Genomic DNA, 24,540 nt, shown 5'->3' with positions numbered 1-24,540 from the left:
ATTTGCAGCGTGAGGAATGTGCTATTTCCATTACGAACGCTAGTTTTACCAGACCAAACGCTTCCGTCTCGTACTTCCTTCAGAGCATGCGTTGTTTTTGGTGCGTCGGAACAGCATACAGACAAGCATTTTTTCCGATAGTAATTAGTTCCGTCAGAAAAATATAGAACATGTTCTCTATCTAAGTCCGTCTGAATTTTCAATGGAAAAAGTCCGATGGGGCATACACACGGTCGGAATATACAATGAAAAGCTCCCATCTGACTTTTTCTGTCAGACATTCTGCTCGTGTGTACGCAGCATAAGAGTCTGCAAAACACTTGAGACTGAGGCGGAGGTTCAACTTCCAGCAGGATAATGGCCCTAAACATTCTGCCAGAGCTACAATGGAATGGTTTAGAAGATCAAAGCACATTCATGTGTTATGCCCCGTACGTCCGATCGGAGCGTGTTGTCGGAAATTCCGACCGTGTGTGGGCGCCATCGGACATTTTCCATCGGATTTTCCGACACACAAAGTTGGACAGCAGGAGATAAAATTTTCCGACAACAAAATCCGATCGCGTCAATTCCGACCGTGTGTGGCCTGTTCCGACGCACAAAGTGCCACGCATGCTCAGAAGAAATTCCGAGACGGGACAGCTCGTTCTGGTAAACTTAGCGTTCGCAATGGATACAGCACTTTCGTCATGCTGCAATGTTAAAAATGGTTTAATACAGCGCACTCTCTTCTTCTTTATAATGTGACAAGAATTAAGTAGTTTTGCTGCTCATATTCACACACACTTCTCACAAAGTTTTATTTGTGTTTTTTTAGTGGGATTCCCTGAATATATTGTTATTAGTTGTCACATCTGACAGTTTTATATTTTTTATTTTTTTATTTTTTTGGATTTTAAGCCTTTTTTTTTCTTTAATGTTTGGATTTTTTCCAAGGCTGATCTTTGTTCAATGTTATTTTTATTTTTACTCCTGAATATTTTTGTGTGTGTTTTGTGTATCAAGTTACCCCAACACCATTGATACCTTTTATTATTTAATCTCAAGGAGATTGTTTGGTGTTGGTGACCCTTGTTCATTTCACATTGTATATTAGAAATTTACCTGAATCCTCACAAACAAGCTGTCATTTTTGAAGTAAAACACATAGGAGAGTATAATTCAAAACAAAAATCCTTTATTAAGGGATCAGAACCAAACAAAGAGGAAGGCAACACTGGATCAACATGAGAAATTAGTGAAGCCTGGGACCCCCACGGCAGACATCAATTCTTCAACATCAAAATTGGTGGCCTGAGGAGTCCATATCTAAGGGAGGGCAGTCTGGTCCGGGATTCACAGAGACTCGGATAGCAGCAGATGACATCAGTGTCCCCAGGCTGTGGTACCACAAGAGGCTGCATCTTTTGGCCGACCAGACTGGATCCAGGGCAATCACTGTCTGGTCTTCCTTCCACGCTGCCTTCCGGGCTGTGGCTGTGCAGTTGGAGATGTGGCAGGAGGAGGAGTAGGACCTGGAGGAGGAGGAGGACTGGGGGGACCTGGAGGAGGAGTGGGGGGACCTGGAGGAGAGGGAGGAGGAGGACCATCCCAAAGATGTGTGTGAGGTGTAATTTGGCCCCTCATACCTTTCTCCAGAGCCTCCGAATTGAGGGCCTCACACATGGCTTTTTGGCCCTCCTCCATCCTCTGCATTTTATAGGCTATGAAGGCAGCAATGTTCTCCTGCATGGTGTGGGGTGCTTCCAGGACCTCTGTAGCCCTCCAAAAGAATGCTATAGCAGCCTCCTCTAGGGTACTCCTCCTACTGCCACTTTCTATTTTCAGGGGGGGTGGAGGGACCTTGATATCAGCCAGCCGGCTCGGCCCGGCCACCTCCTGGCTGAGACTTCCCTGTGTATGAAAAAAGGACATGGTTTTAGTTTTTGCATCATCAATCACAATCCTAAATTAGTACTCCCAACTAACATCTAGTTAACATCATTGATTGTACAAGCAGAAATATTTAGAGGAATGCTATACCTGGCTCAATCTGGGCTCCTCCACATATTGCCTGGAAGGCCCAGGTTGGGCGTCAGAAGCCTCAGCCAGGGGGGAAGGAAGCGTGGGAGGAAGACTTGAGAGGGATGGCCTGGGTTCTGTCTGGCCTGCCAGAAAGTGCAGCCTGTCGTAGTACAACATCCTGGGGACATAGATGTCATCTGCTGCTCCGGATCTCTGCGAATCCTGGACTTTCTTGCGCTCCCTCAGATATGTGCTCCTCAGGCCACCAATGAAGATCTTTAAATAGGTGATGTCTGCCGTGGGGATCACCTGCTTCACAATTTCACACAATTGCTCCAGTGCTGCCTTCCTCTTTGCTTGGTTCTTGAAATGGGGGTGGGTAATCTCCCACAGACAGGGCAGCTCCCTTAGCATCTCTACGAATACTGACATGAAGTCATTGTCTTTCATTAAGATATCCATGTTCACTGCAATACACAACACAAGACAAAGCCTAATGTCAGACAAAACTCTCCTAATCTTGTTACAATATAGGCCTCAATCTAGAAGCAGTATAGGCACAAGTTTGTCTCTTACCTTCGTTCTTACGATCGGCGCGTCCAATGCTCCTTCCTCCGCTCACAGATCGTACGTAATACGCACGCGTGTTACGCTTTATACACACTGCGCATGCGTATAACTCCGCCCGCCCCTGACGTTCTTTCTAGTCTATTCCCCGCCCCTTTTCGTTCGGCGCAGTGGGTGAAGAGCATGATGGCGGAGTTACAGCAGGTGCGTGCTAATTCTAGCAACGAGGAGGAGGAGGAGGAAAGGCCGGATCCAGGCACGTCCCGATCCAGAAGGAGACATTTTAAGGCCACAAATATGTCGTTTGGGGAGATGTTGGAGATGGTCGACATCATGAGGAAGTCCGACTATGACGGAAAATATGGGCCTTACCCCAACCCCAACATCCGAAAGGCCAAAATCATGGCGAAAGTGGTCAGGAGTCTTGAGAGGAATTTCGGGGTACGAAGATCGAAAGATCAGCTCAGGAAGCGGTGGTTGGACCTGAAGTTGAGAGAGCCAGAGCAGTACCGAAAGATCCGGAGAGTGCTGCAAAAAAGTAAGTAGTTGTGCTGTGTTCCTATTCTTTCTGTCTTTATTACGTTCGTTCTGCTCCATATGCTTTTATTAATTGTAACGTTTAAAAGGGCAACTTTAATGTTCATGGGCCCATTATTCGTTCGTATCAAACATTTTTCTTTCGGCCTCTAGAACACCATTGTTTAGGCCATATGCATTTTCACACATTTTTGGGGGCCTACTTGGATGCCAAATATTTGTTTGTGTAGATGGGTTTGTTACTAGAATGAAATGCAAACTAGATTGTGTGTAAGGAGAGGACACTGAGCAGCTGTTTTCACATCTGGACACTGGAGCACTAGTGTGGGACCCCAGAACACCATTTTTATTAGGGGGGGCCACACAGGTGCTCCAGTGTATACTATAGGGGGGGCTACATCTGTGAAGCTTGTACCAAACAGGTAAAGTATTGCAGCTTGACAAAGGACACTAAAAAATATACATCTTTGAACTCTGCTAAAATAGATAATTGTACCCCACTTCCAAGCAATGTTTCCTATTTCTAGTTCTGCCATCAAATATCTGTGTGCTAATTATACCATTTTTGTTTTACATAGGGGAGAAAAGACTCGGAGGACACCCCTCATCCGAGGAGACCAGAGACCCCCCACCTCTGGAAGAAGGGGAAATACCAACACAAGAAGCTGAGCAGGAGGAAGAAGAAGATGTGGTGGAGATTGGCACCACAACAGGTGAGTGTCTGCGACCACAGACTCAGGTAAAAGAGATGGATGGTGGCAGATTTTTGAGACCTTTTTTTTTTGTTCTTTATCTCTTTTTAGGTGATCATGATGTGAGGGAGAGAGAACGCTTTACATCTGAAAGTGCCCAGATACTGATTGGGGAGATCCTGGGGTGTAATCTCCAATTGCAAAACATCCAGCAACAAATCAGTGATGTTATTAAAAAAAATAATAACATCATTGATGTTTTGGGGCGAATTTAAACCCCACAAAATCACCTGGTTTATCGTGGTCCAATCTTACAAAAATTTTTAAAATGTTTAGAAAAGCCAAATTTGGAGGATGCACACAGTGTGCCAACATGTGCTATCTGCCATCACGGAAGATCAATGGACGCGTTTTGGGGGTGCAATCCCTTCCTCAATTATAAAGTAGCGTTGAGGAAGGGCTTGCTCCCCCAAAACACGTCCCTTGATCCCCCCTGATGGCAGATAGCACATGTTGACATTCGTAAATTGGTGTGCATCTTCCAAATTTGGCTTTTACAGGGGTGATTTCGCCCCATCTGAACGCTATATCAAACCCAGTTCCTAAATACTGATGTCTGATATAGCCTTCAGGTTTTACCTAATGTGAACTTTGTAAGTTCAAGTTTTTTGGCTTTCTTGTTGGTTTTACACAGGCCTGTTTTATCTGAAATGGATATTTCGATTTTTGATAATGCTACTGCAAAAATTGTTATACAACAAACATGTTGGTTTGTTTTAAAAACCTTTCGTAAATGCACATGTGATTGTGCAGGTATAAAAAAGTGCCTTACTCAAGAATGTGTGGATTATTGTCTCAACACTACAACACTTTTGGGGTGATGTAATTGCTGTTTTATGCAAAAATGGGGGTTATTTCCTAAGGGCAAATACACTTTGCACTACAAGTGCAGTTTCAGTGCAGTTGCAAGTGCACTTTAGTGAAATGTGTTTTTGCATTTAGCAAGTACCAGCCAACACTGTTTTTTATAAGGTTACCCAATCACGACATTTTCTGCACTCAACACATTTCTGTCAGGGTCAGCTAAAACAAACACAAGCAGTAAATGTCCACAAAGAATTTCTTTTGGTTGTTTTTTATTTGAAAAAGGTGTCACAGATTGTCTGGCATATTGATAGCCCCCCTACCCGCAAAGAACTCCAGGTATCGTAACCGGACATCACGGGCATTCAGGGAGGGCAAGCCAGGACGGCCACTTTCAAGCTCCGTCAGTGTTGATGGATTTGGGATTCCGGCCTCAGGCCCAACTGAGCCAGCATAGTTGGCTGAATGTTTTCTTAAAAAATTACGGAGAACACAGCAGGCAAGTATTATATGGTTCAGTTTATACTCCGCCATATGGATGGGTGTCAGAAATAATCGGAACTGGCTGGCCAGGATTCCAAATGTGTTCTCCACCACTCTTCGGGCTCTGGCCAGCCGGTAATTAAAAACCCTCTGTTCCGGGGTGAGGGTCCTCATCGGGAATGGCCGCATCAGGTGGTCCCCCAGCGCAAATGCTTCATCAGCAACGAACACAAATGGGAGACCTTCAACATTGTCCTCTGGAGGTGGCAAGTCCAAGCTGCCATTCTGGAGACACCTGTAGAACTCCGTCTGGGTGATCACTCCACCATCGGACATCCGGCCATTCTTCCCCACGTCCACATACAAGAACTCGTAATTAGCCGACACCACCGCCAACATCACTATACTATTAAACCCCTTGTAATTATAATAGTACGACCCCGAGTTGGGTGGTGGGACGATGTGGACGTGTTTCCCATCAATTGCCCCTCCGCAGTTAGGAAAGTCCCACCGCTGGGCAAAGTGGGAGGCCACAGTCTGCCATTCCTGTGGCGTGGAAGGAAACTGTTGAGGAAAAAACAATAAACATTACTATTTTTTCACAGAAACATGGCAAGCAGATTATACACAAACATTATGGGGCAACCTCCAGATAGCATTTACTAAGGGGAATTTATCAACAACAAAGTATAAGGTACACCTATCATATTCCCCCTCCCCCCCTCTCATGGGCCATTTCTAACATTATAGGGGGGGGGAACTCTTGGACAGGTAACCCTCTTCACTTCATTTAGAGATGAATGCCTAAATAATGAGTATTACTTGGAACAGCCCCTCCTTAGTTACACTATTGGCAGACCACTGGACAGGTAAGAAGTGTCTGAATACAAAGATATAAATACACATTGTACACATTTGAGCACATTTGAACATTCTGCTATTACCTATCAAGATAATAATAGGATACAAAAACTTTAAACAGTACCATTGTAAAGTATACAGGCAGGCCCTTGCACTACATGCTTTGGGTAATTCATCCATAAATCTGACCAGTAAAAAGATGGGTATAGTGTGTATGGGTTTGGCAAAGTCAGCAGATAGATGATTGAGGATAGAGAATTGGGATCAGCTGACTTAGCAGTTGGGGGAGGGAGGGTTACAAAAAATTTGGGGACAACACAAAAAAAAAGCCTCTGGCACTCTGCCTGAATTTAAATAAAAAATAACATTTCCAAACATTTTAGGGGGTGTTTGGGGTAAAGCACTACTATAGAGCTGATAAAATACATTGTTAAGTGACTACATGAGGTGAATATAGGGGCAGGAGACACCATGCTGGAGAGGTTATTGAAGGGCAAATATGTATGAAGGACATAAAATAATAATTACATAAAAATCCAGCATGCATGAGGACAAAGGGGACATTCACAGCATATTACAATCATGGTAATTAGGGAATGAGGAAAGAAATACAATATATTAGCAAACATTCAATACAATAAAATGTGATATAAAAGGAAAAAAATCTTACCTTCATATACTCCTTCTGCAGGACCTGGATGATGGCAAAACAGGTCTCTGGGATAATGATCCCCAGAGCCTGGGGGGAGATGCCTGTCGAGAACTTGAGGTCCTGCAGGCTTCTCCCTGTGGCCAAATACCGCAAGGTAGCGACCAACCTCTGCTCCGGAGTGATGGCTTGCCTCATGCAGGTATCCTGCCTGCTAATATAGGGGTCAGCAAAGCCAACAAACGGTGAAACACGGGGTCCGTCATCCTGAGAAAGTTCCTGAAATCATCAGGATTATTCTCACGGATCTCACGGAGCAAAGGCATATGACAGAACTGGTCACGCTGAAGCAACCAATTCTTGGTCCATGAACTCCTCACCCTGTTCATGGACTGGACTTGTGTCAAGGTCAGGACCCCAACACCAAGCCCCCGCACAGCACGAACTCTATGAGGAGTACGCATACGAAACATAGCTAGAAAACGGTCGGCTGCTCAGAACGAAGTAACAGAACGCACTGAAGAACAGCAAGGCCTGTGAAGAGCGACCTGAAAACCAGTAACGAACGAACAAGAATACAATGACTACTTAAAGTCACGTGGAACTTGCTTGCACGCACTGAAGAGCAGATACAAACCCACAAGCACAAACTGAACGGCAGAAAACGATCTGAAAGCCACGAGTCTGAAAAAGCGCGAATCGTCTCTCACCAAACTTTTACTAACACGAGATTAGCAAAAGGAGCCCAAAGGGTGCCGCACTTGGTTCTGAACCGGCCTTTTCTAGTCTCGTCGTACGTGGTGTACGTGACCGCGTGGTTGTCGATCGGAAATTCCGACAACTTTGTGCGACCGTGTGTAGGCAAAACAAGTTTGAGCCAACATCCGTCCGAAAAAATCCTAGGATTTTGTTGTCGGAATGTCCGAACAAAGTCCGACCGTGTGTACGGGGCATTAGAATGGCCCAGTCAAAGTCTAGACCTAAAGCCAATTGAGAATCTGTATAAAGACTTGAAAATTGTTATTCACAGATGCTCTCTATACAATCTGACAGAACTTGAGCTATTTTGAAAAGAATAGGCAAAAATTTCACTCTCTAGATATGCAAAGCTGGTGAAGACATACCCAAAAAAACTTGCAGCTGTATTTGCAGCAAAGGGTGATTCTACAAAGTATTGACTCAGGGGGACTAAATACAAATGCATGCCACGCTTTTCAGATTATTTGTAAAAAAAATGGAAAACTAATTATCATTTTCCTTCCCCTTCACAATGATGTGCCACATTGTGTTAGTTTATCACATAAAATCCAAATAAAATACATTTATGTTTTTTGGTTGTAACATGACAGAAAATGTGGAAAATGTCAAGGGGTATGAATACTTTTTCAAGGCACTGTAAATGCAAAGAATTGGAAAGTATAAATCCCACTTAAGAATAAGGAGTAAATCTTGCACTAAAATCCAGTAAGAAGAATCTTGGTGTATTCCACAAGTGTGTCACCAGTGCTCAAAGGCTCCTTACCTAATACTTTTAATCTTTAAATGCCAAGATCCAATGCGCCTGGCTGTCACACAGCTATAATGCCTTCCATGTTCTTGACTATGCAGAGCTCTTCATCATACTCACACAAGTTATAAATGGAACAAAAGGGCAATCCCTCAATGTAGCATTCAAAACAAAATTAAATGTATTAAAAAATGCCACTCACATAGAGAAATGAAAGATGGGCACATACACAGAGAAACAGCACTGCCGCGAGTCCCAACAGCGTGTGATGATGTCATGAACCAAGCCCAGCCCAGCGCATTTCTTCTATACAGACTTTATCAGGGGAAGGAACCTCCTTATAGTAACCAATAAAATTTAGGAACATATCTGGAAAATAAAATCCAAAATGGCAGAAAGACATGAAAGCAGAGCTAGAGGTAATTTTGTAGTCAAATACTAACAGACACCTCAGTGGCAAGCCATAGAGTGTCTCTAGAAGCATCTAGAAACTTTTTTCTTTTGCAGAGTTAGGGCTCATGTACACAGGGCAGTTGAAAACCTTTTCTGAAAGCTGGAAACCGATGGTGAAAAACGTTTTACAGCTTTTACATACTGAGTTTATTCAAGTTTAGCAGCGGTTATGAGCATTTGAGGTTAGATAACCTCAGGAGACCCTCCCAAATGCCCGCAATGCATGAAAAACAAGTAAATTATAAATTATTTCAGCCATTCTGTGAGAGAAGAGAGAGCAGTGTGCTTGTAGATAGCTGTCTTATTTCTTTAATCGTACATCACGGGACACAGAGCCATTAGCAGTTACTATGTGGGTTATAGGCCACCTTCAGGTGCTGGACATTGGCACACCCTAAACAGGAAGTTGCCTCCCTATATAACCCCTCCCATACCGGGAGTACCTCAGTTTTTTCGCCAGTGTCTAAGGTGTTGGTCACGAGCGAAGATGTGCTGTGCTGAGCTCCACTGGAGCAATCCTTGCTGGGGCTAGCTATGCAGCTGGATCCATTCAAAGTGTCATTTAGGCCAAATTGAATGGTACCCGGGCCTCGTGGTGGAAGAAACAAGGTTTTGCCTGTAACGCTTCTCTTTTTAGAGAGCTGGACTCCGGGATCCAGTACTTTGGTATTTTAAGCCATAAAGTTTTACTGGTGGGGTGCTATTACAGGTCCAGGAGTGTGGGTTCCCTGAGGGTCCCCGGTTCCTGAAGGTTTGTTAACGGAACCCACCGTGAAGGGTGAAGATTGGGTCTGTTGGTTTTACCACAGAAAACCCTGCGGCGGGAAAGGTAAGTGGAGTTTTTCTAAGAAATTTTTAAATTTTTCTTATGAAATGTCTCCTTAAAAAAAAAAAAAGTAAATGTTGTCATGTCTAAGTGTCACCACTGGGGTCTGTATGGAGCACGTACCTTCTCATGCTTTCCTTAGAGATCACGCTGTGTCAGGAAGCAGCAGGCTCTTTTCCTCCGGCGAGCAGCTCAGACCTCCGGTGAGTTTGGGGGGTTTTTAGCTTCTACCAGATACCCCCCAACTGGGTTAAGCTCTCCCCCTCTTCACAGGGAAGGGGAGAGCTAATGCCGTTTTCTTCCACCGCCCCTGCACGGCAGCGGCTCTCAGGTTTCCTCCTTGCATCCCTCCCTCATACACAAGCTGTTCCCATCGGATCAGAGGCCCGCGATCGCGTGGGAAAGCTCTCTTTTGAAAAAAAGAGGAGGGGGGTGTGAAGCGAGGAGGGGCCGGGGCTTAGCGCAGCGTTGGCATCCTCCAACATCCAGCACGGGAGTATGTCTTAAAAAACTCCATTTATGATGGCTGCAAGTTGTCGCAGGGACACAAGAGCAAAGAGGGGCATGAAAGAGGTTTGGTGACACAGGCATTCCTATTTTGACACATTTACTATTCGCATCAGGCTGAGCATTAATAGCAGCGGCAGTGGCTGGACTATTGCTCAAGCAGTGGATGCGATCCTTCTGGTAGTACCTCTGCTTTTGTGATGTCACAGAGCCATTCCAGGCTTGAGCAAGATTGTGACGATGGACTCAGAATCTGCCTACATGCCTGGACCGGCACCCATCTCAGCCTCTCAGCGAGCCGCTGAGAGCCTGAGCCAGCCATTCCCACCCCATCCACAGCCCAGCACTCCCGTGAGTGGGGGGGGGGACTGTGAGAACCGAGCAATCAGCAATGTTCGATTGCTCGATTCTCAATGTTAGAGGATGCTGTATCCGCCTAGGTTAGTATGATTCTAAAAAAAAACATACATCTCTTTTAAGTCTGTATCATCTGTCTCCATGGGATACTCAACATATGAGGCACTACAATCCCTGAGTATAACACCAATACTTACTTGGTTCTCGGGAGGTTCAGCGAACGCAGTGGTAGGTTCATGAACACCAAATGCCATCAAACTTTATTAAAGTCTATAGGAGGAGTCTATTCAATTTAAAAAGGCTTTTTCAAGGCTAATTTGGGACACTGGACATGTACCAATGCAATAAAAAAATTAGTTCTGTTCAGCAGGCCCTTATTCATGATGCTGGGGCGGCCTGGAAGTAGATGGCAGTACATGTACCCCCCCCCCCGGTTCCTGCACAATACCAGGTCACATGCCTTTCAACATTGGGGCAGGTACCTTTCTAGGGGGACAGCCTAACCCCCCTTTTTATAGTGTGGGTGGTGTGCATGCTCACTGCCCTCCCTTTCCCAGGCAGCATGCCTGGATAAGGGCAAGGATGAAAATGTTTTTTTTTTAAAGGGACAATGCACACCTGCTCCTGATCATGTGAGCATAGTAATAGGCAATAATAGTGATCACTTCAGATGGAACCCATCTTTGTACTGTATCCAGTACAAGGGGAAAAAGATACAGAGGATTTGCAATAAAACCTTTTAGACACTGTTCTGGCAGTATGGCCTTTTTCGAAAACAGACTGCGTCTAATTCAGGAAAGCCTTGTGACAGTTTTGTTACGAGTTCCGACTTATATGACATATTCAGGTAGTTCTAGTTTGAATATGTTGCTATGATTGTAACAGATTAAAAAAGAATTAGCCCCAATTCTCATATGGCAAATGGTGGTAATTACGACCAGCTCTGAGTTGGTATACAGAGAGATGCCAGTCATTTGTTAGTGTGATGATGTCAGCTTCACAGCCAATGGAGTCTCAGCAACTAATGATGGAGTACTACTGGGGCTGAACATGAGTGACCGAAATATGCATTTCATGTACCTTTCTGTTAGTAGTTTTTTTTACATAAAAATCTCTTGAGCTACATTTCTGAAGTGTGAGTCATCCAGGAACATCAGAAATCTGTTCCCAAAACACTTTTCCATCTATAGAAAGTGAAGAAGTTTCATTTTTTACAATAATCAGTTCCTAATGGGACTAAGTGCATGTTATACTTCATCTTAACCTCAAAGGTGTCCTGTAAAGTTAGCCGCGATGTTGGACAGGGCACCACCCCTCAGGACACAGCTGCCTGACGTCACAACTGGCACAGAGGGTGCCGTTTTGCTAGCAAGCACCTATCTCTGCCTCCCAGCACTTGTCCAAGGCAAGCATCGGCGTGAGGAAGCATGGCGAGGCGTGAGCATGGTGTCCATTGTTATAGGTTTGGACTCATTGTGAACGCCATGGCTAGATGCTTACACCCCCATCTATTTGGCTGGCGAGTTGGATTTAAATTTAAAAGCTTTTAGCCCATTCTCATGCATGGTGTGGAAGGTGCCATAGGGTTATTGTGGAAGTCCAATTTGGTACAGTTCGGTGTTTCATTAGTGTGGGCAGTGGTCTGCAAACTGTATGAAGCATCTAGTCAAACTTCCTCATTCAGAAGTCAGTCACAACATCACTGGAACACTGTAGATTTACAACCCAAGCACTCTGCTGTACATACAGTCTACAGTAAAGAGGGATAGTACAGGCAGCCCTATCAGATGCCCAACTACACCTCCAGTTCCCCCAGTGTGTATCACAGAAAGTGCACCCTAATCGTCTGGTCCCTGGCACACGTTTGACCTAAATAAGTTGTGTATTCTGCTGAATGGTCAACAATGCCCTGTAGAAAGGCAGGACTTCATCTGTGCTTGGCGACAACTTATGGTTCCACTTCATTTCCTGTAAAAGGAAACACCAATTGTGACTGTATTATTCTATGCAAAACATTCCTACTGCACAGAAGTAGTTTTGCACCCAGACCCCCTACTATTATCAATGCAATCCAAACTCCCACCTCCTGTAGTGGTAATATATCCTCTGTGCACTTGAGTGCTGAACATTTTTTGCCTCTGGGAAATAAATTGCACTCCATGCTCCTGAATGACAGTTTACATTGGCCATTGGAAATCGAAGTGAAGTATACTTCCGAGTTATAGAGGGAGACAATTATCAGCACAGTGATAATAGAACACTACCCAACTCCTTATTCCCCCAGACAGCTGGTAAAGTCAGCCAATGAAGACCCAGGCCCTCTGTTATGGGGTGTGTCAAAGGACTTTTGAGCTGTGTCAGTGAGTTCGCTTTTGATATTAGTTTGAGACAATTATGAGATCATTCAGAATTAATTGACGGGTGCATTTGATGATTTTGATTAAGCACGAGATGTCTGCGTGAAACGTGACAACATTTGGTCCTGTTCTACTTTCAGGCTATAGTGACAATAAATGATCTTATTTGCTGCAGCTCAGTGGTGGTGTGCAGCCAGTTTTTCTTTTGTCTTTAAAGTTTGCGGTGGCGAATCGGGGTGGGCACCCACACTGGGATGCTACTTATTACTCAACTGTGAGGTATAAATACCCTACCTGCATTTGACCAGCAGTTGACCTCCTTCTGACCTGCTTCAAGCTGCTTTTGTATTACTTTAGACTTATACAGTAAAGGAATGAGTTCTGATGTGAGCAAAACCTCTTTTTATGAACGTCTTTAATTAGACAGGAGTGGGGAAGAATGTTACTGACTTGACATCTGATATAGGAACATCAACATTATAACATTAGGTACATCAAAGTCCTATATACATTTCTTTATTTACTTGTGTATAAAGCCAGCATGTTGCACAGTTCATAGATCCACTCACATTTTATACATACAGACCAGCTCAGAAACTACACTTATTCAATCATACCCTAAAAAAAAACAGTTGATGTTAATGTTTGAATAGGCACACATTCACGCAGACACACACACTGTGCCGAAGATCCTATACATGATGGAAGGAATGATGAATATGACTTATATGCAACTATATTACCATAAGTATAAGGATAAATTAAACCCACCTTTTTGCTTCTTATCAAGCCTATTTGTATCTCAGATAGAGGTCAGTGGCAGAATGAATTTACATCATTTTCTTGACACTGACAAAAATTCCATTTGCAGGCGCTATTGATGCTTTAAAGGTGTAATGTATCATACAAATAATTTTTTTATGATTTGACGTGTACAGTCTAGTTTGATTTATTTTTATGTCAAATATGAAATGAAAAGTGAGAAACTTGAAAATGAGAATCTCTCTAGAGAAGAAAAAATGGGAAAGAAATATAAAGAAAAAAAAACAGAAGCATAGCTCTACTTTTTTCTTTAAAGGCAATTTTAATTGGGTCTCATTGTGGTAATTTTTCCGTTCAAACATCTGGTTAGTGCATTACAGATGAAAGCATGACTTGTGTTTGCCCTTGAAGCAGCCACTTCACATTGATTGCAGCAAGCTGGAGAGAGGTGTAAGGTGGGTGTCATAGGACTCCTCCTTCACTGCTGTCTTGCCATATTGTACAGGAGCAAAGAGGAAGTGCTCCTGTCATTAACAGACTTTGAGTCGACTGATTCATAAAACACTCTAGAGATGACTGACACATTTGTCTCAAGGCAGGTCTTATCAGGAACCTTAGGGCCCTGCCCCACTTTCTTCTATGGTTATCACATCTACTGTAGTGGAATATTCTTATAGAAATAATAGGTTAATTTAACTTACAACTATAAACCACTCCAGTGTGTTAAAGCTAACTTCTAGGAAAATGTTTTTAAAAATAATTAAATCCAGTTAAATATTCATAAAATCCAGGCTCTAATACATTACAAAAAAACATAAGGTAGAATAAATAGGGGGCATAGTAGACCTGTGTGGGTGAACAGAAACAGGGTAAAAACAGACTAAACAAAGAGAGGGAGAGCATTTTGGCACTAGGTAAGGATTTGTCCTTTGGCCAGGAGGATTACAATCAGAGTTCAGCTTTAAAGAATTTTAGTACTGGTAAAATATACTGCACAGTATTCTGTGTGTAGAAGAATATGCACTTATGTGGGTACAAACAGTATTTCGTTTTAAAACAGTCTGTGTGCTAAATCAATGTCACTTTTCTCAAAAAGTTTATTTTGTTCAAGCACATAATGTACATTGTTTTGAAATCTTACTTAAAAAGCACTTTGTGTTCAGCCTTCCTTGACATTGATAAGATGGCAGCACACAAACTATTAAAGGTAGTATTAAATGCAATACAAATAGCCAACATACAGAGCTAGATGCATTTGCTTTCTGCTTAAACACAATAATCAGATAAAGTGTCTCTCAGCGCTCAACAGTTTGAGTCCCAAAAAATATAATCAAGAAGCGGTAATGGTTAAAGATACAAGGGACAGTCCACATGGGAAAGAAGAAATAAAACCGGATGTAAAAAGTACTTATTCTTAGAGATGGTGCTGCAAAGCTGGCATTGTGGTGTGATAATTGCTCAGGACCATGAGTACATATGGACAGCAGCTTGTGGTAACAGCCAGTGCAGGGTGAAAGTCAGGGATGGATGAATCTGAGAGTTCTGCAGCTAAAATACAGCAGATCAGGGAAGGGTTCTCAGCAAAATGTAGAAGACATAAGGTAGCCAAAGCACAGGAGTTAGTAAAAACTTTGTAACTTTTATTAGAAAAGTGTGCTTTGTAGATGGAATACAAAGTCTGCCGGACCCGCCAGGAAGTACCTGAAAAAGAAGGAGGGGCCTCTAAAAATGCATCATACACACAGGGGCGGACTGACAACTCATGGGGCCCCCGGGCAATAGGAGATTATGGGGCCCCCAGGCAATAGGAGATTATGGGGCCCCCAGGCAATAGGAGAAGATTATGGGGCCCCCGAGCAATAGGAGATTATGGGGCCCCCAGGCAATAGATTATGGGGCCACACAGTATACACACACACACATACAGTATACACAGACTGAAAAGGTACTGGAGAGGCGGGGCAGCTATAATCTTGGGATTTTTAAAAAAACACAGATTTTTACATATGGTCCCTGGTTTTATTGAGGCTGGCAACCCTGATGGGGCCCCTTAGGGCATGGGGCCCTTGGGCAGTGCCCGAGTGCCCAAATGGTCAGTGCGCCCCTGCATACACACCTCTTTCCACCCTCCAATGCTTACCTGGCTCGTTGAGGGTGGCTGTAGACGCTGCTGTTTCTCCATCCCCCCAGCGGGTCCGGCTTGATGTATGTGACAGCTGCTTCCGCTCTACTCTCATTCACCAGATGATATGCAGGAGATTAGAGTGAGGGGAGGTCCAGAGCAGGGATAGAGAGTAATGGGTCAAGCAGAGAGGAGAGCTCCTACTGTCACTGAGGCAGAGGGTGAAAGCCAGCTGAGGGTGCTGCAGCTGCCTGGCATTTTTTTACTTGTGTTGTATGAAACTGCAGCACCAAACAACCCCCCAAAAAAAATGTCAGGCGGCCTTGGCACCCCCAGTGAGTCTGCACTGGGTGTGGACTGCTTCAGCTTTGGTATGCCACTGTGCTTGAGAAAAAAGTACACAGTGAGGGATGATACAAGCATATTGAAAAATAGATTTAGGGTTTACAAACACTTCAACCTATCTTCAAAGATATATAAAACTGCCACTAGCATATGGTATACTTCAGCAGCAGGGTGGGGTTTCCCCCTTTTTACACATTAATTATAATGGTGCAGGAAACTGTCAGAAGTGGCATTTCAGGTCTACCTGTACCACCTGTGCCAGTTTTTATTTCAGTGAAATAGAAATTAATGTAAATCTGTGCCTGATTAACAGTAGGAGTGCAACAGTTTTCCATATGGAAAACTGCCACAGATTCCTGCCAGGTGTTGGCATTTATCTACCAATTTTTTCGTTTAATGTTAACCCCTGATTGAGTGTCAGCTCTTGGGTATATATCAAATTACAGCCAAATTTTAATGTACATTTTTTCAACATCAAGTCCACAAATGGTCAATAATGAACACAAGATGATGTTGCCGACCCCGTGTTTGTAGCCCCGGTTTTCAGTTGGGTTGCATGTATATTTACTCTGGTGTTTTTTGTGTTGGGCGGTCTGCGGCCCAATGCAGACTCCAAGTACGCACAAGGTAGTATCTATTCATTTTTTATTATAGATCATGTCAAGTTGGTTTCAGAACGAGGCTTGAGTCTCTTTTCCGGCATCTGATTGTGAGACTTGGCTTGATGTATATCGCTGTTTTGTGATCCTAATATACGCTTAATATACGCCTAATATATGCTTTCTGAAGTTATTTCCTTTCAGAATGAGGCTTGAACCACACGCCTCTGAAGCTATTTCATTTCGGAATGAGGCTTGAACCGCACGCTTCCATGCCATTTTGGCTATGACCGGAAGTTAGCATTGACGGCTCTGCTGATGCCACTGCGTCACAATCCATAGTTTATATCAAGCTCTTTTTATCTTCACAAATGTGAGTGTTCCTTTTTACATAATAAATACCTTTTTACTGAAATGGAATTACACCATGTGGCCTCTCTCCTCTTCTTCCTAGAAACCACACCATATGGGAGAGATCACTCATCTGGCTCCCTGCTATTACCCCTTCGGAGGGTTATTCACTAGAAGTATGGCTGAGAAGGACCACAGGAGCTTTCTTTCCCAACCGGAGGTCGTGTATATTGATTCTGGTGTTCCCTGGTGTATTACACCAGAAGCTCGATTGACTCATTCGTCGTATGCCTGATTGGGTTCAATCTTTCTGCTAAGCCTTGTACCTATTGGTGGTGGATCATCTATTGGCAATCTTGTCTACACAAACCTTATATTTGAAGTCACCATGTTGTTATGTTCATTCATCTATGGACTTTGAATCATTTCACTTTCTGGACTTCTGTTCTATTTGATTTCTATTATATTTCACTGTTGTGAGTCTTTTTGTTTTGTTTTGTTCCCCCCCTTTCCTTGTGTGTCCCTTGTGCATTTTGGCGCAGTTGTTGTGCATTTTGTTATGCGGTTTGTTCCCCCCCGTTTAATTTTTTCCTTCCCCCTCTTTCCCTTGCCCCCTCCTTCCCCTTCTTTTCCCACCCTATTGCCTGCTTGTCCCCCTGAATGGGAATTATCCTATTTGGTCCTCACGCTATAAATATATTGGCCTCCCCTCTCCAAATGTTCATTGTCTGGATCTACGTGGACTACCCTCACCCCCGGATTGTGATATATCTTTGGTGATATTCTGGTTTTGATTATTCCAACATTCTAAATTTATTAAGTTTGTGTTTTCTAATTTTGTTTATCTTTGTACATATTAATTTGTAAACACTAGACCATGTACTTCTGTCTATTACTGGTGCGGTCGGTCTGCTCCCCCTTGTGGTAGATTTGGCAGCACGGCTTTCCCCTTTGTTTTTCTCCCCGGCGGACTTGTGTTTACCCTTGCTAGGTGCGGCTCTCACCGCCCCGGCTTGCCCTGACTGGCCTGGACCTTTTGGCCTATGGGCTTTATCGGGACGCACATGCGCAGCAGCACGGAATCGTGCACCTGCGCAGTGTGGTTAAATTTACCCCGTGATGTCAGACGCCGCCATCGGCAGCGTGCATTGACGCTCAGGGGGTTGAGGAGCTCTTATAGCAGTCCCCATGGACTGCTAGACGAGTAGCAATCTCCATCCACGCTGGGCTGATACACGGGCATAAGGCTACATTGGTAAGCTATCACTGTGTATGCATCCCCCTCCAGTATTATCCGGACCTTTTGTTACTTTGCTACCCGCCTCCTTTTTCTTCCTCCCTGTACCGTGCAACTGCCTGCTCACAGAGCCATCCTTATGTGTTTTTTTTCCCCTGCAGCCAGTGCCCCTACTCAAGGGACCTGTTACATCTATTAGTTACCCAGATCTACAGTATCCAGTGGCTCTCGTTTTTACTGGATAACTATCCAGGATGATGTATACTTACATCCTAGCCCTCCAGCCCTTTTAATAACTCAGCAGGAGCAACTCTTTTTACCAGTACAACTGCAATGTGGTGAGATCCCTATCTAGTATGCGTTGTGGTGTTTTCCAATTCTCTGGGATGTTTTTTTCTTCCCCTACTTCCTTTCTCTTCCCCTCGATCCCCCCCCTCTCCCCTCCCTCTCCCCCTCCTCCCCCCCCTTTCTCCCCTCCCCACCCCCCTTCTCCCCTCCCCACCCCCCTTCTCCCCCTCCCCCTTTTTCCCTCCTTTTTCTCCCCCCTTCCTCCCTTTCTCCCCTCCCCCTCCCTTTTCCTTCCCCTCCCCCTCCTTTCCCCTCTCCCCCCTTCTCCCCCCCCTTTTGTTCCCTCTTTCCTCCTTTCCTTTCCCTCCCCCCTTCCCCCCTCCCCCTTTTCCCTCCCTTTCTGCCCCCCTCCCCCCTTTTCCCTCCCCCCCTTTCCCTCCTCCTTCCTATCCCTTCTCCCTTGCCCTTTCTCCTCCCCTATTTCCTTGTCAACCCTTTCCCTTTCTTACTCTAAACCACACATGCACCTTTTTTTCGGTTTCTCATCACCTTAACTCTCCACTCATCAGCATCCTTATAATCCTTGATAAATAATTAATAAATATCCACTATTTACACCTGATATATTTATTTAAATTAGAGATGGTTTCTTGCACTCCCCCTTGTTCGCCGGGGGGGGGGATTTGTGGGATTCTGCTGTTAGCCGTACCTGGTCCATTTGGGTGAGCAGATCTTTTTGTATTCATGTTATTGTTGCTATACCTTGCAAATGTTTGTTTTCTTGTATATTATTTTCTTTTAATACACTGTTTTCCCATAGACCCTTCATCCTCCTGAAGAAGCAGTTATACCGCGAAACCGGTAGAGGAATATTTATACCCCACCTTAACAGAAACTGTAGCAGGGTCAGTCTGGAGTTTGGGTGGAAGCTGAAGATGGAGTGCTGAGGAAGCTGTCAGAGGCCCTTGAGGGTAGCCCCCTAATCTGGTGAAGGGGTGACCTCGGGCCTGGGGCTTGGGTGCTGGAGGTATCCTCCCAAGACACACAGAGGAGTTCTGTCCAGAGGCATAGGAGCAAGAGTGAGGACAGCACAAGCAAGCACATCTGGGAGATCTCCAGGGTGGTTGTTGAGTGTGGCAGTCTGAGAGGACTGTGGGAAGTAGCCAGGAGGGCTAGTGAAGGAGGCAGCTGCAGCCACATGGGCTAGCAGTGCCCAAAGAGGTGGTTCTAGGATCAGTAGCCACAGGAATGTAGCTGGACACTGGACTTTTTCTACACACCAAAGGGGCCCTCGACCCCTGCCTGTAAAGGGCTTTTGCTTAATCTGGCCAGATTTGCCCTGTTCCAACTGGATCAGAGCTGTTTCTGCAAGCAAGTGATGTGCTGGAGGGAGAGGATTGTATGCAGAGAGTGTATATAGTTAGATTGTCCCTGAAAAAACTTTGTTCCAGTCAAGTGGGCAAGCCATAATACCCCTATCCCCATCCAAGTTTATTAATCCCTAATAAAAAACCAAAACAATGTTTCTGGACTGTTTTCTGTCTCAAGCAAGCCTGTGGAAATGCAATGTGCCTGGCTGTGCAGGGTGGAGGATCCCTATTCACCAGCAGCTCTTATGGGGGATGCGCTACAAATGCATGCTAATAGCCTGCCTGCCTTGCATGCTATTGCTGAGTCTATCATCTACCAAGACCCCCAGATTTTATTTCATCTTTGATTCCCCCAGAGGTTCTCCTTAGTGAGTAATTTGCATTAATATTTTTCGCTCCCAGGTGCACTACTTTACATTTTTCTCATTCAATATTTTTATTGAAAAGTTTCATCAGTATAGCAAAACATCGTAATAACAAATATCCCCATCCGGGAGCCAACATGGCCCTTCGGTAGGGTTTAACCAAAACAGAATTTAACAAGATAACAGTGTGTCAATGTAACAACGAATATATAACATACATCTGTGATACCTGATCCCCTGAAGGCTTGTTATAAACCACTGATCAGAGCAATTGAGCGACAATATACTCTTTGCGTGCCATAGGTCTATAAGGGATCATGCTGTGGTCCGTACGTGATCCCCCTGCTCCTCCCAGATATTTTGGTCCTGCCCTCCACCTCCTCCCTGCCCCTCCATTTCAATTTATTAAGTAAATGTGTGGACTGCCTAGTGACAGTGCTCCAAATGATGTAGTAAGTAATATATGACTGTGATCATATGGCATGCAAGATAAGCTAACAAAAAACAAGTTGCAGGGGAAAGAAAACTGTAAGTGAACTTCACTTTTAATAAACTCAGCCGTTCAGGGGATAGGTATGCTGAGCTCCACAGGGTATGCCCTAAGGAGTCATCTTGTTGCCATAATAGGTAGTAAGGGAAGAGAGTAATAAAAAAGAAAGAGGAAGAGAAAGAGAAAGTGCATCTGTGGTCTTATCGAAGAAGAGCGGAGGAAGGAACCCAGCACCTGAGTCAATCGTTGAGGGGAGTCAAGTGGCCCGAATATAGGGGAACCTTGATGTAGTGAGCCCAAGGCTCCCAAGTCGCTTCAAACTTGGGCACCTTGTCTAATAATTTTGCAGTGATTTGTTCTTGGGTCATAATCCAAGAAATTTTCCGCTTAGCGGCTATCAAAGATACCTTGTTTGTTTTCCACGCCCTTGCAATGGTAAGTTTTGCTCCTAGGAGCATAAAGAAAGTAAACCTTATCTACCATAAAGCTGACCACACCTCTAATTTAACTAGGTCTTCTTGTATATTTGCTATATCTTGTTGTGAAGTGATTGCCCTGCTTAGTTTTGTATCATCAGCAAACACTGAGATTGAACTATTTATTGCAACCTCTATATAATTTTTTAACAATTTAGATAGAATTAATCCCAGGACAGAGCCCTGGGGTACCCGCTCACAAGAACCGGCTTTCATAAATCGATGTTGTTTATTATTAATGATACTATTTTCATCAGCAAATTCTTAGATATGGTGCCTTATTATTCCTTCCAGTAGTTTATATACTATTGGAAGACAGTTATATTCTGTGCATTTAGAAAGGATTAAGCTTTTGTCATTCCCTTTTTTCTTTGCTATGACTTTAAAGTAATAACTTTGCTCCAACTTCACTGTATATGGACAATTTATGCATTTAAAAACAATGATCATATGCCCCTGAAATGCCACTTTACAAGTGAGAATAAATTCAGTTCAGCTAAACTTTCGTCATAATTGAAGTCCTCCGTGCCCTTGATCAGTTTAGTTGCTGTTCTCTGCATGCTATCCACTTCTCCAACATCCTTTTTATGGACTAATGCCCACACTGAACTGTATACTCCAAATAATGTCTTGATAAGGCCTTGTTCACATGGGCGTACTACAGTTGTACAACTGTAGGTGGGCTGTGTTTGCTCACACAGGGATGCACAGGTGTTCTATGCATGCACATGCAGGCAGTCCCATTCATGTCAATTGGGATGCATTGGCTGCATGGACACTTGTCTGGGTGTCGGTGCATGACCCTGAACTCATACTGGCAGCAAAGTTTTGGATCAAAATGATGTCTCTACAAATAAGTATTTTTGACCCTAACCTAGGCCCTAACCCAAACCCTGACATAGATCAAAGCCTGATCTAGCTATTTTTTTCTTTATTTGTTTCTTTTTACACACACACACTGCTTTGTTTATAGAAGGAAAACACGGGGGATGGCTGAACAGTGACTGTGCTGGCCAATCAGAGGCTATCACAGTGATCAGGAATCAGGATTCCTGGTTGCCGGTCTTTAGTATGAGTTAGTCCCACCCTTCTTCTTTATGCTTTAACCACCATTCACCACATGTACTGTGTACTACTGGAGCTGGACATATGATTTTTTGATATGATGTTCATCATGTCAAGATCTGCACAAGTTTTCAAGTAAAGCTTTCTATGATCTGTAAGGTGTCATTTGGACTGGGTCATGGTCTGCCACCTCTACTGTAAGTTGCAGCTATCTCGCCACATCTGGATCAGTTATAGAGGATCACACCTATAATGATTTGACTGGGAGGGTAGAACAATTGTCAATGGATCTACATCATTGGATGACTTGATTGACAATGGATTTATACCTTGGGACTTTTTTAATAGATCATTTTTAATACAGTGAAGGAAAAAAGTATTTGATCCTCTGATTTTGTACGAGAAATAATAAGTCTATAATTTTAATGGTAGGTTTATTTTAACAGCGAGAGACAGAATAACAACCAAAAAAAATCCAGAAAAATGCATTTAAAAAATGTTATAAATTGATTTGCATTTTAATGGGTGAAATAAGTATTTGATACCCTATCAGCAAAATTTCTAGCTCCCAGGTGTCTTTCAGCCCATTTCTACACGGGAGAATCTTGCCAATGATCTCAAGACAGCTGGGACCATAGCCACCAATAAAACAATTGGTAACACACTATGCTGTGAAGGACTGAAATGCTGCAGCACCCGCAAGATCCCCCTGCTCAAGAAAGCACATGTACAGGCCCATCTGAAGTTTGCTAATGAACTTCTGAATGATTCAAAGGAGAACTGGGTGAAAGTGTTGTGGTCACATGAGACCAAAATTGAGCTCTTTGGCATCAGCTCAACTTGCCGTGTTTGGAGGAGGAGGAGGAATGCTGCCTATTACCCCAAGAACACCAACCCCACCATCAAACATGGAGTTGGAAACATTATGCTTTGAGGGTGTTTTTCTGCTAAGGGGACAGGACAACTTCACAGCATCAAAGGGACAATGGACGGGGCAATGTACCGTCAAATCTTGGGTGAGAACTTCCTTCCCTCCTTCCCTCAGCCAGGGAATTGAAAATGGGTCGTGGATGGGTTTTCCAGCATGACAATGACCCAAAACACACAACCAAGGCAACAAAGGAGTGGCTCAAGAAGGCACACATTAACTGCTCGCCGCCCGCCCACCGTGAAATGACGGCAGGGCAGTGTGGCTCTCGTTCGGAGACGACGTCATATGACGGCGTCCCAGAATGCCTGCTCTCGCGCACTTGCGGGGGGTGCGCAGCATGGCGATCGCAGCTGCGCCATGTTGCTAGGACACGGCGTGACCCCGATCTCTGGAAAGAGCCGCGTCCGCGGCTCTTCAACCATGTGATCGGCTGTGTCCAATCACAGCCGGTCACATGTAAACAAGGAAGTGCCAGTAATCGGCGCTCCTCGCCTCACACTGACAGAGTGTGAGGAGAGGAGAGATGATCAGCGGCATCTCCTCACAGGGGACACTAAGGAATGTAATCATGGCACTGATCATCAGTGTCCGGATTACAATAATGTAAAATAGTGTCACAAATTAGTGCCCACCAATGCCAGCTATCAGTGCCCATCAGTGGCAGAAATCAGTGTCCACCACTGCCCACAAGTGCTAATCAGTGCCCATAAGCGATGCCAGTCAGTGCTGGCAATCAGTGCCGCCTATCAGTGCTGCCCATCAATACCCATCACTGCTGTCAATCAATCAGTATTGCCAATCAGTGTCGCCCAGCAGTGCCACCCATCAATGCCCATAAGTGCCCATCAGTACCGCCTATCCGTGCCGCCTATCAGTGCCCACCAGTGCCGCCTATTAGTGCCCACCAGTACCACCTAACAGTGCCCATCAGTGCCGCCTATCAGTGTTTATCAGTGCCACATATCAGTGCCACTTATCAGTGCCCATAAGTGCGGAATATTAGTGCCTCCTCATCAGTGCCACCTAATCAGTGCCCATAAGTGCGACCTCATCAATGCCCACCAGTTACCCATCAGTGCCGCCTCATCAGCACACATCAGTGAAGGCGAAAAATTACTTAGTTACAAAATATACTGACAGAAAAAAAGTAAAAAACATTTTTCTTTCAAAATTTTTGGTCTTTTTTTTTTTTTTTTTTAAATAGAAAAACCCCCGCACTCCGTGCGATTGGACTTCCTCCCCGCATGCTACAAATGATCATGGCCCTCTACGTCTCTCCAACAGCAAGACTTCGGATCAATGGGGGACTGTCGGACGCCTTCTCTGTATCCAATGGGACCCGTCAGGGCTGCCCTCTTTCTCCCCTTCTCTTTATACTGACCATGGAACCCATGCTCCGTAAACTGAGACTAAATCCCACTATCAGAGGCATAGACATCCATCGTACTCAATATAAAATGGCAGCATATGCCGAC

This window comes from Aquarana catesbeiana, linkage group LG02 (assembly GCF_042186555.1).
Source record: "Aquarana catesbeiana isolate 2022-GZ linkage group LG02, ASM4218655v1, whole genome shotgun sequence".
In the NCBI taxonomy this organism is placed as follows: Eukaryota; Metazoa; Chordata; class Amphibia; order Anura; family Ranidae; genus Aquarana; species Aquarana catesbeiana.
The sequence above is the reverse complement of the archived record's forward strand: the minus strand, read 5'-3'. Positions refer to the sequence as shown.